At 36.9% G+C, this 16,403-nt stretch overlaps 1 protein-coding gene across 1 annotated transcript in view; it reads left to right on the top strand.

The window, feature by feature from the left end:
• Positions 1-6,334: 6,334 nt before the first annotated feature.
• The window catches only part of LOC147822779 (uncharacterized), a 130,006-nt gene continuing 119,937 nt past the window's right edge, over positions 6,335-16,403 (top strand). Inside the window, exon 1 of the transcript XR_015445074.1 lies at positions 6,335-9,140. The gene's annotated coding sequence lies outside the window, so the exon portion shown is untranslated. The remainder of the gene's footprint in view (positions 9,141-16,403) is intronic.

Below are 16,403 nucleotides of genomic sequence, written 5' to 3'. Positions count from 1 at the left end.
TGAGGATCACAATCCCAGGAAGCCCAGCAGAATGAATCCATTGGGCGTGACAAATTAAACGCAAAGCGGGAGGAGAATCCAATAAAAAGAAAAAGTTCTGACAAGGCTTTGAAAAGTTTTAACTTCATCTCCCTAATGAGTGTATAATTCAATCTTGTTATTGTACTGATTAGTATTTTTCTGATTGTAGAGTTGCACACCTCTCTTTGTGCTGTACTGGCTATTTATCATCTTCTTATGTCTACTTTTTAATTGGGTCATCTATTAATGAGCTGTAAGAGTTCTTTATATATTCTTGTCATAGGTTATATGCATTGTAAATATTGTCTGTTTAAGGACTGCTTTTCATTTTAATGATGTCATTTAAAGTTCTACATTTTGATGGAATCTCATTTATCAATTTTTTTTCTTTTATACATCATGGTTTTGTATCCTAGGTAGTTCTTGCCTACCCTGAATTCATAAACATTTTCCCTTATACTTTCTTCTTAAAGTTTTATACTTTTAGGCTTTCATATTTAGGTTCATAGATCCCTTCAAGTTATTTTTATGTATGGAAATAAAGGGTTGAGGTTAATTTCTTATATACACATACTAGATGTTCTAGTGCCGTTTGCTGAAAAACACTATCTCTTCCTTGGCTCTTGAATTCAGTTTATATTCTATAAAATGCTAATGTGAAATAATCTTTCAAAACTCAGTGGACCATATATGTGTGGTTCTATTTCTAGATTCTCTGTTTTATTCAAATGATCTATATGTCTTTCCTTACACCAACACTGCCTTGATTACTGTAGCTCTAGAAGAAGTCTTAAAATTAGGTACTAAATGTCTTCCAATCACTGTTTTTTTTTTTAACTCTTCTATGCCCTTTGTACTCCTATATAACTTTTAAATTTCCATATCCAATTCCATTTATAGCAAGTATACACAGGCCTGAATTTTTATATATACCTTGTGTTTTCTAATCCTGCTAAATTCAAATACAAGTTCTAGGGGCTCCTAGAGATTTCTTAGTATTTTCTCTGTAGATGATCATTTCATCTACATATAAAGATTTTACTTCTACCTTGCCAATCCTATCCTAATTGTGTCATTTTATTGCCACACTATTTTGGTGGGGCCTAGGTTTCAAAGTTTAATGGACAGAGAAAGAGTAAGCATATCTGCCCTTGTTCCTCACCTTAAGGAGAAACCATTGTATCTTCTCCATTCATATAAGGAGTTCTCACTGGAAGTATGGAGTACATGTCTTTAATCTGTTGAGAAGGTTCTTTTCTACTTCTAGTCTCCTGATATCTTTTACTATGAACAGCTGTGGAATTTAGTCCAATACTTTTTCTCCAACTAGTGACAGGATCCAATGGCTCTTTCCTTTCCTCTGTTAAAATGATGACTTTTGGGGGGTAGATCTTCCAATGCTGAACCAACACTGCCATCCCTATAACACAACCGCTTTCTACACACTGCCAGATCTGACTTCTAATAGTTTGTTTTGTTAAACAAATTTCTATCTATGTTCATACTTTTTTCTTCTATTATCTCTATCCAGTTTTAGTATCAGCACAATGTTGATTTCCTAAAATGAGGGGAGAAGCATTCCTTCTTTTTTCTGCTTTGTTTGATATAATTTATCAGTTAAAATGTGTATGAGCCTGCTGTTGTCATATAGGTAGGTTTTCAATCTAGGAATATACTTCTTTAATAGGTGCTATTCAAATTTTATATTTCTTCCAGAGTTAGTTTCATTAATTTATCTTCCAAGGTACTTCTTAGAAGTTGTCAAATTCATTTCAAAACAGATTTTTGAAATAGGCTTTCTATATCCTTTTAAATTCTGTAAAATCTGTGGTAATGTTTCCTAGGTCTTGATATTTTAATTTAAAAAATGTGTAATTGATACTATGTCATAGGAAGAAAAGGTCTTGAGGGTGGGGGAGGTGGGAGTGGGGAGGGGAAAGAGGGGAAAAATATGAGAAAGGGAAAAAAATGGAAATGGCATCTTTGCAAGTGGGAAGGGGTGGAAGGGGTGAGGGGAGGGCAGGGGAAGGGGGAAAAAATAAGAACCAAGATACTCGTGTGATGGTACAAGATCCCAATGATGTATGTAAATGTATTTTATATCTAAAATGTACCAATAAACTTAATGGTGGAAAAAAATAAAGATATCCTCAAATTGCAACTTTGAGGGCTTCATTTTCATCAGTCTGCTAAATGTATTCAGTTCATTCCTGCTCATTGTCAGAGGCAGGTTTAGCATGACAAGAGATGGAAAAATTTAAGACCCTATTGCTTGCACAAGCCCTTACCAGTCTCTAGCAAGAGTGCTTGCATCTATTCACAGGATCAAATACTTTTCTACAATTTGAAAATATCATAAATTAACCTATCAAGAATCAGTTACAACCTCTGTGTATTGTTACAACCAATTTTGTTATTACCAGTGTTTATTCTCTTTCTTAAAGACGGGGTCCCAAATTATACAGTTTTTATGCCCAACAAAAGCAGTTCTATGTCCACTCATTATATAAGTACTTCATTTAAGGCTGTATGTTCTAGATGAGAAAAACGTGATGTCCACAGCTAGTCACAAGGTAATTTTTCAAGATATATGCAATGGAAGCAGCTAGAGTGTGGTATGTTTCTATTTTCTTGTATCTTTCTCCCTCGAAGATTTCTCCAAGTTGGTACATTTCTCTGATCTTGGAAGTTTAAATGAGTTAAGATATGTGTAGCATGCATGACAGGAATGCATACAGTGATGCCTCAGAGAATACTTGGTATAATAATAAATACTATTATGTTCATTTCTTCCAAATTTTGCAGTTTTGGGTATATCTTTTTCTGTTATACTTCATTCAAGACACAAGCTCAATTATCTTCTTTGAGAAATCTATATTCCAGATGTATCATTTGCTTTTCTGTTTTAAAAATATTTCTCTCATAAGTTATAGTCATCTTGAAGAATAATAAAAAAGATTTCTTTATGATGGATCATGGAAAGCTAATGATAGTGTAATGCAGTGCCCCAAGGTGACAGAGTGAGAGCACAGAGTCTAAATGCTGGCTCCATCATGTATTAGCTAGATGCCCACTATAGTATCACCTCTTTCATCTGAGAATAACAGAGATCATACTTTCTCTAAAGGGTTATTTTAAAGAATATGCATGTAAAGCACTTATCACAAGATGTAGAATCATTATTATATTCAGGCCACTCTTAATGACAAAGTATCTGAACTTCAAGGAAAGCATCTGTAATGGAGAAATTCAGGTGATTTTCTGTTAGTGGGAGAGAGAGTCTGGCATGTTTATTTGTTTAGTGTTTCTTTAATCTGGAACAGTTAAAATATCTATATATATGAGCATCTTCCTGATTCCTAAAATGTAGGATAGAGAAAAATGAAAAATACTTACTTATCTTGACATATTAACTCATAAGCTGGCTTTATATTTTCACAGCATTTAGATTGTAATTCATTTTATATTTAGTCAATGGATTTTGAGGCCTATTGGAATGTAATAGAAATTCTACCAGAAGTGAAATCTGAGTTTATTTCCCTAATTGGTCTATCTATATATTGATTTTTGTATAAATTTCAGTAGTGATTGGTAATGGTTAAGTCCTTGTAGACACATGCGGATAAGGATTAGTAAGAAAGAATTTGCAGGTAAATATGCTCCTCAACTGTCCTTTGAATCTAATTCCAATTGTTTTACCATTAAGCAGCTGAATTACACATTTCTACATTACCTGGAAAATTAAAACACTAGGTATAATGTTGCTGTAATTTTCTTGAAAAACTAATCCTTATTATTGTTTTTCTTGTTTTTTCCATGTAATAGGTAGACTGTCTCTTCACTTCTTTGTCTTATGGGGCCAAAATTGATAAAACACTCTGCTGAACTTGCAGGGTGATAGACCAAGTTGGGCATGTCTACACTGACACACATAAGCAAAGGAGATGGCTTGGTACCTGAGAGTATACAGTGGTACCTCAGTTTACAGGCTTAATTCATTTCACAATTCTGGGGAAGATGGCCATTTTTGTGCGGGAACAGGGCCGTAGTCCTGTTCCTCATTGCATGTGGAGTTTGGAAATGCAAGCAAAATTTTGCAGAACTCTTCTCTTCCAGAAGTGAATTGTTCACAAATAGAAGTGTTCATGAACCAAAGTATTACTGTGTATCTTCTTTTTAAAATATGTGAAATTTTTCATTATGAGCTTCTTAATGGAAGTGAAGAATACTCAGGAACATAGATGTTCAATGTGTATTTGTTAAACATCATTAAATTGATTAATTTGAATTTAATTAGAGTAATTTGGATCTGGTAGGGAAAATCCATGAAATATCCTGGAAAATATGAATATTTAAGTCTTAGAAGAGAATAAGAGGTTTTGGGGCTTAGAAAGGAAGATAGTGACAGGCAAACCAGCTGCTGAATTTTATACTAGGAAACAAAATAACTTGTCTAAGTTACTGGTTACATTAAGAGATAGTATGGAGGGCAAAATGAGGTTCACATGAAAATATTCTATGTTGTACTTCCAAGTACCACAAATCAGTAAGCCATAAACAGAATTTATGGGATGACATTGAGAAAATATGTCAATGACAAGACTTCATTTCTTCTCAAATTGTTTGTGTTTAGTTATAGTTGTCAGTTTCCTTCAGATTAACTTCCCAAGACTGTCCAGCTAATTTTGTTGTAGAAGAAACCTAGTATATTATGTACTCCCTAAAAACACATAATCTCTTTTGAAAGGTTTGGAAATGTCTTTCAAAAGCTCCCATTGTAATGAGGCTTGACATATATCATGTATATGATGAAATGTGCAAATTTAGAAGAAGGTGAAAAATGGAAAGTCAGTTTTATACAGCTGCCAAAACCTCAAGCACAACCACCCACATGGCTCTAATCACTGTTAAACTGCATGGTGCTAAAAGGGAAAGAAAAGGAACAAAACAAAGGAGCACCAGGGTACTGAGGTGGAGAAACACCCAGCTGCAGGAAGTTGAGGTCCCTGGACTGTGTTTGTATGCAGCACAATCTTGATTCATTGCCTTACCTGAGTCCTCTTTTGTTGAGGTGAATGGCTTCTTTAACTTCATGCAGAGCTACTTGCCTAGGGAATCAAAGAAGCAGATCATAATAAGCCGGGCTATGTACCCATTCCAATAATTTACGTCCCAAGGGGAATGTAACCTTAGCCAAAATTTAGAATTTTGTTGAACAGCCTTCTGAGCTGATGTATCATAGAGAGGTTCTTCACCTTAGTAGTTAGTAGCTGTGGGGTCTGGAATGTCTGACCTAGTTCCCTTTCCTTAGCTTTGAAGACTGCTGGGGAATGAACTGCACCAGAGCTTGGGTTGATGATCTGTATAACCTGTAGGGTGTCTCAGATTAGGTTGCATTTTCTTAAAGAAAGAAATGAAGAGTTTAATCTATTCTCAGTGATAAGTAAAAGATGATAGGGAAAGCTACAAAATTCAGGCATATCAAAGGCATTATACAGGTTTTGCCATTATACATGTTTTGTTTTATAATTGATAATTTGAAATATGAAGAAAAGGCTCCAAGGGGTAGGGGTGGCAGGAGGGGAAGGAGAGAGATCAGAATTACAAGCTGGAATCTGGACAGAATCCATATATAGACTGTGTTTAAAACTATAGGAAGAGATGTAGATAGAGACTAGGCTGGAGCTCATCAGTGGGTTGGAAAGGAAGTCACTGAGGTCAAAGGAGAGAAGGGTGTGTCTCCAGAAGAAGCACATACAACTATGTATAGTACACAGTACTTGATAGTGTGATAAATGATTGTTACTGTTTTATGTACTTATCATAACATGCTGTGTTTTTCATTCCTTAGAGCATAATCCTACTTATATAAAAGAGTTTACTGTAAAAAAGTGTGCTGCTATGCCAGTGGTAGCCTCATGTATCTCGTGTTTAACTGCGTATTTGGATAATACCAAGTGGCCATCACAGATGATTGACGTATACATTTTCAGTTTGCACTTAGAAGTTGGCACACTGTGTGGTACTTTGCGATACACACGGATGAAATTACCTAATAACATATATCTCAGATTATATTTCCATCACGTGTCACATGACTGTGTTGAAATCTAAATTTAAGAAAATTTGACCTATGTGGAGTCTACTAGCTAATTAAAATTTTTTCTCCAGACCACTATTTGTTCAATATTAGTTTTGAAAATCTTTCTAAAACAAATCACATCCTCTGATGTCTTGTTAATACTTGAGATGTTTTTAAAATTATATGGAAAAATGTTTAAGTACTTTTCAGTTTTGCTTTGATTGAGTTCTACTATATTTGAATATTATTATAGTTTTTTTTCCCTTGCATTGTTTTTCTCTGAATAATTTTAATTTTTATATATGTGTGTGTTTAATAATAAAGTTATACATTTAAAATTTTAAAAAGGCATTATACATGTTTTGCCAGCATAAAGGCAGTACTAAAGGAGAAGCTAGGGTTACAGGTGGGAAATATTAAATTACTGTTTTTGTACTTTTCTTTCTAGTGCCCTCAAAGTTTTGGCAGGGTTATGACTATAGACTACCACCCTTGCTAAAAAAAGAAAAAATCAAAGAAAGCAAGCAAGAGAGATAGATAGATAGATAGATAGATAGAGAGAGAGAGAGAGAGAGAAATTCACACAAAGAAAATTATTGAATTACAATCTAGACTCATGGAATCAGCTCTGGCTGAGAAAATGTTAGTTTTCCAGTGAAGTAGTTTCTATAAACTGAAACTATATTGATTTAATAACTCTGAAGCTAACACCTTGGTTATCCTTTGTAAAGGATCTTTTGAAATGTCTTTTTTTGGGAGAGATACAACATTTAGATAATATTTCAAAACAAGTTAAGCATATGAAAAATAGAAATGTTAGAATATTCTTAGTGTTTTAAAGTTTAATCTTGTACCATCTTCAATTATAGGGGAACACTAAACAAAAATTTTCTCAAACATGGGTAGTATACCAACTTTCAGAGTTAGGACTTTTTGCCAAAACATTCATTTACTGTACTGTCTTAGCTTGGGAATTAAAATAGCAAAGAGATGTCACTTTTATAAGCACATAGTGCCTTTTGGGTCTATGTTACATGATAGAGTTTAAAAGAAGAAATCTTTTATTCACATAGAACTCTTTCTTGTTAATATCCTAGAGTTAAGTGTTTCTTGTAACATTTGGGGAGATAGGCAGGGTAGAAAAATGTCAGACATTCCCCTTTAGGTTGCACAAACCACATTAATTCTATGCTTTTATTGTAATACATTTTTACTTTCCTGAATTTTTAATCCCTTACATTTCATTTGACCAGTGACCTGTCTTAGAAATTTCTCTAGGTATATATAATCATTAGAAAGACGACATAATCTTGAATTATGTGTTTCTTATCTATATCTTATTTTTGTTTTACTGACTTAGTCTATGATCAAAGGAAGATTATATTTTTCAAGCCTGAGAAAATGTGTCTTATTCCTTTTCAAATTTTTCTCAATCAGTGAACGATTCAGAAGGAAAATGCTCAGATTCAGGTGAAGAAAATCATACCAAATACTTGCCAGACCACAAAAACTTCAGCTGCCCAGGCTTAAGGCTGATTTCAGTCACTTAAGAATTTGGGGGATGAAAACACTGTTTGTAATGAACTAGTAGAAAATCTGCAAATGTCACCAGGAAAAGGATCATATATATCAACCTTTCAGTTGAAAAAACATTTACCGGTCAGTGTAACGTCTTTTTTCATTTCCTTATTATCACTGTTTACTGTTAGGCTCTCTAATAATTTTCAGACTTTAGAATTAGTATGCAAATGTCCCAGGAGGCACTGAAGTTCTACTGTGATAATCCTGCTTGGGAAAGATGGTTTTCTCTGTCTTGCTTTTTCTCTCCCTTGTGCTTGAGTCTTCATGCCCTAACTCAGTAATTCTCTTAAAATATGAATGCACAGCCAGAAAGCTTGCTAAACTATGGATTCCTGACTTCTTGTGAGAGAGTTTTTGATTCAGTTGGTCTGGGGCAAAGTCTGAAAATTTGTTTTTCTACATAATTTCCAGGTGTAGCTGATACTGCTTTTCTCAGGCTCACTCTGAAAACCATTGCTCTAATCAGCCACTGATGCACTCACCCAAAAAATTTCCTTTCTTTTATCCACAGAAAATTTATTTCTATTCTAGTTTTCCTCCTTTGAGACCAGTTTTTCACTCATTGTTATACCTGATGCTAAATGTGCTAAACTAATATAAATGTGCCATCTAATATAAGAGCATTAAACATATGTAGTTTTCATCTCAGATTATTCCCCTGGGCATTGTGGTGATGCATATAGTTACCAAAGGATGCTACGGCATCTCCAGCTGCTACAGCCAAATTTTCACTCACACAAACTTAGACAAGACCAAATTGATGATTGTTGTAGAGTTCTGTTGTGGGATGTAAACTTATTTTTGTTTCATGACTGAGTTCCTCATCCAAGTGTTATCATTTGTTCATCAAGTCAACCTATAGCTATCAATAGAGAAATACGTGTTTCAGAAAACTGAAGTTTTTGAATTTTCATATAGTGATGTTTTCAATATATATACTGTTTTCAATATATACTGTTTTCAAATATTTTTAATCAATTATGCCAATGTTGTTTGGGAGATTTCAAAGTACATTGTCTGTGTTGACTATCACCAGTAGAGAAGTGTAAATATAGCCCAAGCTAAGTATAAAAATGAATGCCAAAGTAACAGTTTGTCTTGTTAAATTCCACTAAGAGCAAGTGACAAGGTAGCCATAGATGCCATCACTGTAGTCTGGGGCAAATACTGGCTCTTTGAGAAACCTGGCTCTATCCCTACCTGTGGGAAAACTTTGCATGTGACCAGAGAGGCAATTATAACGTGCTCTGACACAGTAACTGTAAGAGGCAGCCTTTTCTGTAATGTTCAGAATTAATTCAATGCATTCTCTTCTCCCTCTTCAGCAGCATTCATCAGCTTCTTTGGTGAACAGTTATGTTATTTGGCATCAGGCTAAAGTGCTCGCAATTGCATAGAGCAAAGAGCATGCAGAGTGTTGTGGTTCCAGTTTTAAAGGACAGAGCTGCAAACAAAAGTAAGTTTTTAATTTGGGCAATATTTTTTTAACTGTATCAAGTCTCTGTTTGACCAAATTCCCTCACTACTTCCATGCTCATAGTGCTGGATATATGTCATCACTCCCTTCCTCTAGAATTCTGAAGTGGAGAACTTTATGTCAGCATATTCTTCTGAGTTTATTTTTACTCCCCCCTCCTCCCACCTTATTGCTACTTGCTTCTCTACTTGCATTAGCTCCTATCCTCTACTTCTTTGGGGGCCTATGTTTTATTAAGATGATACTTTTGGAAGACAGTTTGGTTCCCTGAATATACTATTCACTGTTTTCTTTTGATGGATGAAAGCTCACAGTATTGCAAACTCATCCATAGAATACAGAGTAACCCTAGCTCTTCCTGCTCACAGTTCCAACAGAATGCAGTGATACTTTTTCATTGTACATGTCAGTTATGTCATATTTTCATATATTTGAATGATTGTTTGATCAACATCTACCTTCCTCACTGAACATAAGCTACTTTGAAGACAGTGGCTACCTGTTTTGCCACAGTTGGACCCCTAATGCCTATCAGAGTGCCTGGTGCATAGAATCTATATAATAATACTAGGGGGAAGGAAATTATATGTATCTGAAGTGTACCAATTGAGTTATGGAAAGTTCTCAGCTGGTTTTATCTAAAGCTTAGAATGATACACTTCCCTAGAAAGGATTGTGCATAAAAACCCAGGTTTTACTAATGTATTTTTGTTCTTTTTGGCTTTTAGTTTGCAGTATTCAGTTGATGTTATTTGTTGGTTGCAGATACCCAGTAAGGAGAATTATTAATCATTATGAATTATACAACCATTCTTCTAGTTCAGTTGTTACTTGGGTATATTTTAAGTCTGTCAAAATTTTGGAAATGTGGCCTGGATTGGTCTGTAACTACCATAGTCTGGTGGCTAAAGTAACAAACATTTGTTGTCTCACAATTTGACTGGTTAGAAATCCAAGATCAAAGTGTGAGCAGGGTTGGTTCCTTCAGAGAACTGTTAGGGAGAATCTTCTCCATGCCTCTCTCCTGGCTTAGCCTGGTTTCTGACAATCACTGGCAGTTCTTGGTTTGTGGAAGAATAACATTAACCTTCTCTTCATGTTCACATGGTATTTTCCCTGTTTGTCTATGTCTTCTCGAAAGAACACTGGAGTAGTGGATTGGGGCCAACCTACTCCAATATGAACTCCTTTGAACTAATTACATCTGCCATAACCTTGCCCAAATGAGGCCACTTTCTGAGGTGTGAAGTGTTAGGACTCCAACATATGAATTTTTGGACAGATTCAGTCTAATCCCTATCATGGGTTATATGGATTCTACTTAGTTATACCTCTCAAAGACTCAAAGACTTGACTGCTCCATCAGAATCTTTGCCCCAGAATCACCTATGTTGCTCCTTTCCCCATTCATTCAGTGACAAGCTTTTGGCAATTTCTTGATCAAAGCAGCAGGGTCAAGATAATTTGGACTTGGCAATTGCTCCTGATTTCCCCAGTTGAACCTTTTTCAGAGAGGTGGCCAGGTGTTTCCAGCTGGCACCATGTCTGTGCCATCCCCAGTGGCAGGTGGGGACACAATGTAGAGACCGTGCAAGAAGACTTCTAATGTCTTCAGAAGGTTAAAAGGCTTCTCTTTCTGTGCTCCTCCAGTGTGTGAAGAAGGCAAGAGAAGCTTGTAGAATAGTGTTTGGTTCTGGCTTCTCCAACCCTGACAGTTGATGAGCACCATTCATCTGTTGTGATGCAAAGCATTCCTATGCAAGAAAGAACCAAGATGATAAAATGCACTGGAACCATGTGACACAAATATTTTACTTCACCATAGTAAAGGAGGAAGACAATGTTTGACTTTTGGCTCAATGTTCATGAGAAAGACCAATATGTAATCTTGTCTCTGGCAGGTTATCAAGAGAACATGTTACATCATTTGCCTATGGATTCTAGGTGCTTAAAAATGTACCTGGACAAGGGCTTCCCGAGTTGTCAAGTGCAGAGTGAGTCAGCAGTTGCTGTGGATGTGGCCTTTGCTCAAGGGCCCATCCATCGGCACTGTGGTCATTGTCCTTGTGTGGGGATCAGTGAGAGGCAACTGAGTAAAGCTGCAGCAAGGGGACACTCGGGCTGACACTTTATTTCACAGTGACCAGTGAGCAGAGGTCGAACCTGAGTGGTGATCTCTTGCTAAAGGGCTGCAGTCCTTTTTATGAAATATTTCTTTTAGTAAAGGTGTGAGAAAAGAGAGTCTGGGACAAAACTAGATAGGAAACAAGAAATGTAAGTGATGAAGGTCATAACAAGCCTGAGAATGGATGACAAAATTGGCCTTATTTCTGGTTTTGATTACTTATGTGACCCCAAAGAAGTTCCTCCAAAACTACAAGCCTTAATTTTTCTCATATGGAAATAAAGGACATGGGAAAACTCATTTTTAAGAATGTTTTGGGATAAGATTTCCATAATATAATTTCAAGTCAATCTAAAGTCTGGATTCCCTATACGTGTACTTAGCTGGATCTGTCTCCAGTGTCTTAATTTTTAAATCTATAAACTTCCATCTAATTGGTTCTTTTCCTTTTATATATAATATTTTAAACTTTCTTTTATTTCCATGGCTGTAGACTATCATTACCATAAAACATACTTTAAAACTATTTTATGCAAAAAGGAAGTAGTCAAAAAATTTTAATTATTAACTTTCTGGAACTAAGTATTTTCAAAAAATAAGGTTCAATAGCTTAAAACCAAATTGAACTTCTTTCTTCCAAATAATAACAGAAGCCAAATCAATTTGTTTTAAAGTGAATCCCTTATACTTTAAATTAGGTCCTGCTTGTAGTTCTTCACACTATAATTAGAAATAATAAGCATATAAGGAAAACAGAAGTTCCTGTGAAGGAGACCATCAAGATATATACTTGGGTTCAGATCCTTCAGAGGGCAATCAAAGTCTGAAATGGAGTGAATGTTTACGCTCTCCTCTCAACATTTGTATGTTGAAATCCTAGCCCCCAAAGTTTTGTTAGATGAGGCCTTTAGCAGGTAACCAAGTTGTAAGGATAGAGCCAATGTCAATGAGATTAGATCCCTTGTAAGAGAGCCCCGGGAGCTAGTTCACTCCTCCTACCATGTGAAGACTCAGCAAAAAGGTATCATCTATGAATCAGGAAATAGGCCCTCACCAGGCATTGAATCTGCCTTGATCTTGTACTTTTCAGCCTCCAGATCTGTGAGAAATAAATGTTACTTGTTGTAAGCCATTCAGTTTGTGATATTTTGTTATAGTAGTTGAGTAGACTGAGACACAACTTAATGAGATACTGTCAATCATTTATACTGAGATGGTGGGAGGCCATGTTGGATCATGTTTAGAGGACAGCCTTCGTAGAGATGATGGTTGTTCTCAAATACTGGTTTCACCACTCATAACTATGTGACCATGGACAAGTTACTTAATGTTCCCAAGTTTCAGTTTCCTTACCTGGTGGTAGGTCTCAGAATATATTTCATGTTTCTTTTGTGTATGAGGATTAAACAAGATAATACATATAAAATGTTTAGTAGAGTGACATGTAGTAAATGCTCAATAAACATTGGATAATTGTTGATATACTTGTTATGATCTCCTCCCTCCTGGAGAAACTGACTCCAGTATGATAATGGATTTAGAATCGAATGACCTTTCATTACTGGGTAACACTTTTCTTCTTAATTTGTGAGTGATTGCAAAGTTCCAAGTGTGCCCGAAACTCAGTTCACCCTGTAGATCCAAATCTAAAGAGAAAGAAAATATCCCTGCTGTGAGGCATGGGTGTGGCAGTACTGTTATCCTAGGAGCACCCAGTTCATTGCAAGTCTGAACAATGTGATTGTTGCTCTGGGCAGAAAACACTAATCAAGGAAGTGTCTGTTTTGTAAGAAGACAATCCAGACTTGTTTTTCAGGGCATTCTATAATCTCAAGCTTCCCAGCAGCATCAGGGAAAATTATTGAATATGCAATCTGAATATTGTGAGAAAACAAAAGTGAAAAAGAAAAGAAAGTTTGCAACCTTAGGGTGAGAAAATGAAGAGTTCAGTAGGAAAATATATCTATGTTCACTAGATATATGGAAATAAGGACATTACTTTAAAAGGCTACCTTGTTTGAATAGGTATTTGTCTCCTCCTTGGCCACTCCATGTCTTAAGCTTTCCACCTACTCTCTCCTGTATCTGGATGTACCTTTATAGGGGCAATGGTGCAGAGAAAGTAAAATATCCTTTTAAAATTCTAATACTGCTTTGGATCCTGGCTTCATAGTTTGACATTTGTGAACTTTGGATGTAATATAAAGATAAGGTAGAAAGCAGCACAGTAACAGTACCAACTTCATGGGGGGTTTTGTAGGGATTATATTATCTATCTACCTATTATCTATTCATCTATCTATCTAATCTCTAATCTATCTAATCCATCCATCCATCTACCCATCTATCTTGTGTTATATGAGATAATGCAAATCCTGGAACATGCTAACACTAATTTAGTGTTCAATTGGTTTTACCATGATTATTGAATTGGACTCAATTTATATTCTAATTTTGGCTCCAATATTCTGAGAAATCAGAATAAACCTGAGACATTGACTTTGGTTCTTTCTCCATCTATTGTCTTCTCTGAAAAATGAGGCTCCTCGTAGTATCTCTCTCCTAATGTTGTTGAGAGAATTATGTGAGTTGATACAAGTAAAGCTCTTAGCATAGCATCTAGCACATAAAAAGAGCTCATTCAGTGTTAGTCATTATGGATGGAGAGGTTCTTCTGGCCTGCCACTATTGCTTTCTTTACTCTTTTTTGCTCACGAGTGCTTTTCACAAGCACAGTTCCTGGGCCTTTCCTTGCTTCCTCTCTTTCCTCAAGAACTATTTTTGAAGAGAAACCTAACTGAAGGCAGGAGGGTAGATTTAATCTACAGGAGCCAGCTGGGCTCGCATTGCGCCTGTGCCACCAAGGAGTAAGAAAGATGTGGTTCAATTCACTTCCGGAGACAACTAGAGGGCAGCCACAGAAGAGGCCTGAGGCAAAGGAAGGTCAGTAGTTTCTGCGATCCAGAAAGAACAAGAAGTACTCTGAGAAGCAGTGGCCCAGGGTGGATGATGAGATGATGCCATTTGTTTGGGAGCCTGGCAACACGGCAGGTAATGCGGATGACTCTGACATGGGGAGCTTGCTGGGCCAGGTGCCGCTCACCTTTCAAAAGCTTGAAATTCACTTAGGTAACATTTACTACGTAACTTCTGAGTCCACAACTTGTTCTTTACAAGTTTGTGGCAATAGTGGCATTCACTGGTCACACCCAACCTATCCTATATTGATTTTGAGTACACAGGACAAATGAGATAATCATCCCCTGGAGGTTAACTGGTTGAAATCTGTAAATCTCCCAAAAGCTTAATTACCTAGTCATAATCCTTCTTTCCAATATTGCGTAAATCTCATTCGCACATATTTTTATATTATTCATCTTATGAAAAACATTGTTTTTTTGCCACCAAAAGAACAGTTGGCAGGGAGAGGCCCAGGTGCTTTGTTTGAGCTGTTGGGTTTATTCTCGAGGATCGAATTAAGGTCTACTCTCACAAGTGCAGGAAAGCCCTTCAGTACCCAGTTCTGCTCAAATTATTGCTCCTAGAGCAAGGGACCTCTCTTCTGGCCTGCAGGCACTGGTGTGAGCTCGGAATGCTGCAGAGGGAGACTTTGCCAGTCTTGACTCTTGTCTAGGAATGGTTCCTAGAAAGACATGAATCCAAGAACCATCTTAGCAGCAGGAACCCCACAGAGAACAGAATTCTGCTGCAGGCGCTGAAGACAACCTCATGGCTCTAGGCTTGACCTTATTGTCTGCAGTGGGCAGCAACTGCAAAAGATTGATGTGGTTGTAGAGTAAGAATTGCAGGTGAATAGCAGTCATGGAGTTTTTGTTTGTTTGGATTCATTTTTCTAGGCAGAGATGAAATGAGCATTAATGGGACTTTCATAACATGCCTGTTTTAATTGTTTGATTTATGACCTTAAAATACTATAAGCACTGAATGAAGTGTGCTGACCTCCAAAGGATGTGGACACACAGCCTCCTAATCTTCCATTTTTCTCATCCTTCCCCATTCCTTTTAAACCTATTCTCTCTCGAGGCAGCCCTCTTGAGCAAAAGACCTTTTCAAAGCTGTGCGATGGCTGTTTCCCATCTGCGGTGGATAACACGCACCCAGGAAATGTTCATGTGACCTTGTCTCTCCCCTCTGGAAGTGCAGTTTGCCCTCAATACGGTCTTCAACTCAGACAGTACAGGCACTTTCAGCCAGCTTCTTCCCTGGAGATGTTTTTGAGTATGGGTCGAGTACCACACCATGCACTGTGCACAAACTGTAGCGAGATCCAGGGCAAGTTCTTCAAGTGGTTCTTTCACTTGGCATGAAATATGGAGGGAGTCACCCCTACCCCAACTTCTTCATTGGTGTTGTAGGGACAAGTGGAGTGGGAAATGCACAGAACTCCAGCAAATCCCCACAAAGAGGTTATCTCTTTCCTTTCTTCTCAGACTTTAACTCTTTTACCCCCAGACGAGGTCATTTTGTTAAGATTGCAAAATCAACTTTTATCCCTCTCCAGCACAAGTGTTGGATCTACCCTGAACTACTGCAATCTCTTTAAGGGCAGAGGTTTTTCTTATGTGGATTTATATTTTTTATAATTCCGAGCCCAGTGTTCTATATGGCGAGTCCTCCATATATGTGTGATGAATGAACAGTGCACGAGGTAAGGCCCCATCACTGCCTGCCCAGCACTGAAGGAGGATGACTACTTCCTGTTGAACTGCACACACTTTCAAGTTACCCTTCTGCCTTCTGTTTCTCATGTAAGTACTGTTATTAAACTTGTAAATACTTAACAGAAGGCTGTTTTTTGGCAGTGAATGAACTCCTTTTGTCTCCTGTCCCGTGAATATCCTAACCACTTTGTCACTTTGATCTGGGGGGCATTTCATCCTCAGAAATGCAAAGGAGTTGGCGACTGTACAAAATGTGTTCTATTTCCTATTGCCATAAAAATCCATTGCTCTCGAGCCTTTGCCTGCCTCCTTTCATGGTAATGTGCAAGCCACTAAATTGCAGTTACTGGCTGTGGCTATGGCCATCAAAAAATCGTGAATGCCATGTAGATTTGAGGCTTGCTCCACTAAAGAGTCCACAATGGCTTTACTGTA

Source organism: Heterocephalus glaber, unplaced genomic scaffold, assembly GCF_053883595.1.
Source record: "Heterocephalus glaber isolate CG9 unplaced genomic scaffold, H.glaber_assembly_v1.0 deba00001608, whole genome shotgun sequence".
In the NCBI taxonomy this organism is placed as follows: Eukaryota; Metazoa; Chordata; class Mammalia; order Rodentia; family Bathyergidae; genus Heterocephalus; species Heterocephalus glaber.
This window is presented reverse-complemented; position numbering and strand designations above follow the sequence as displayed.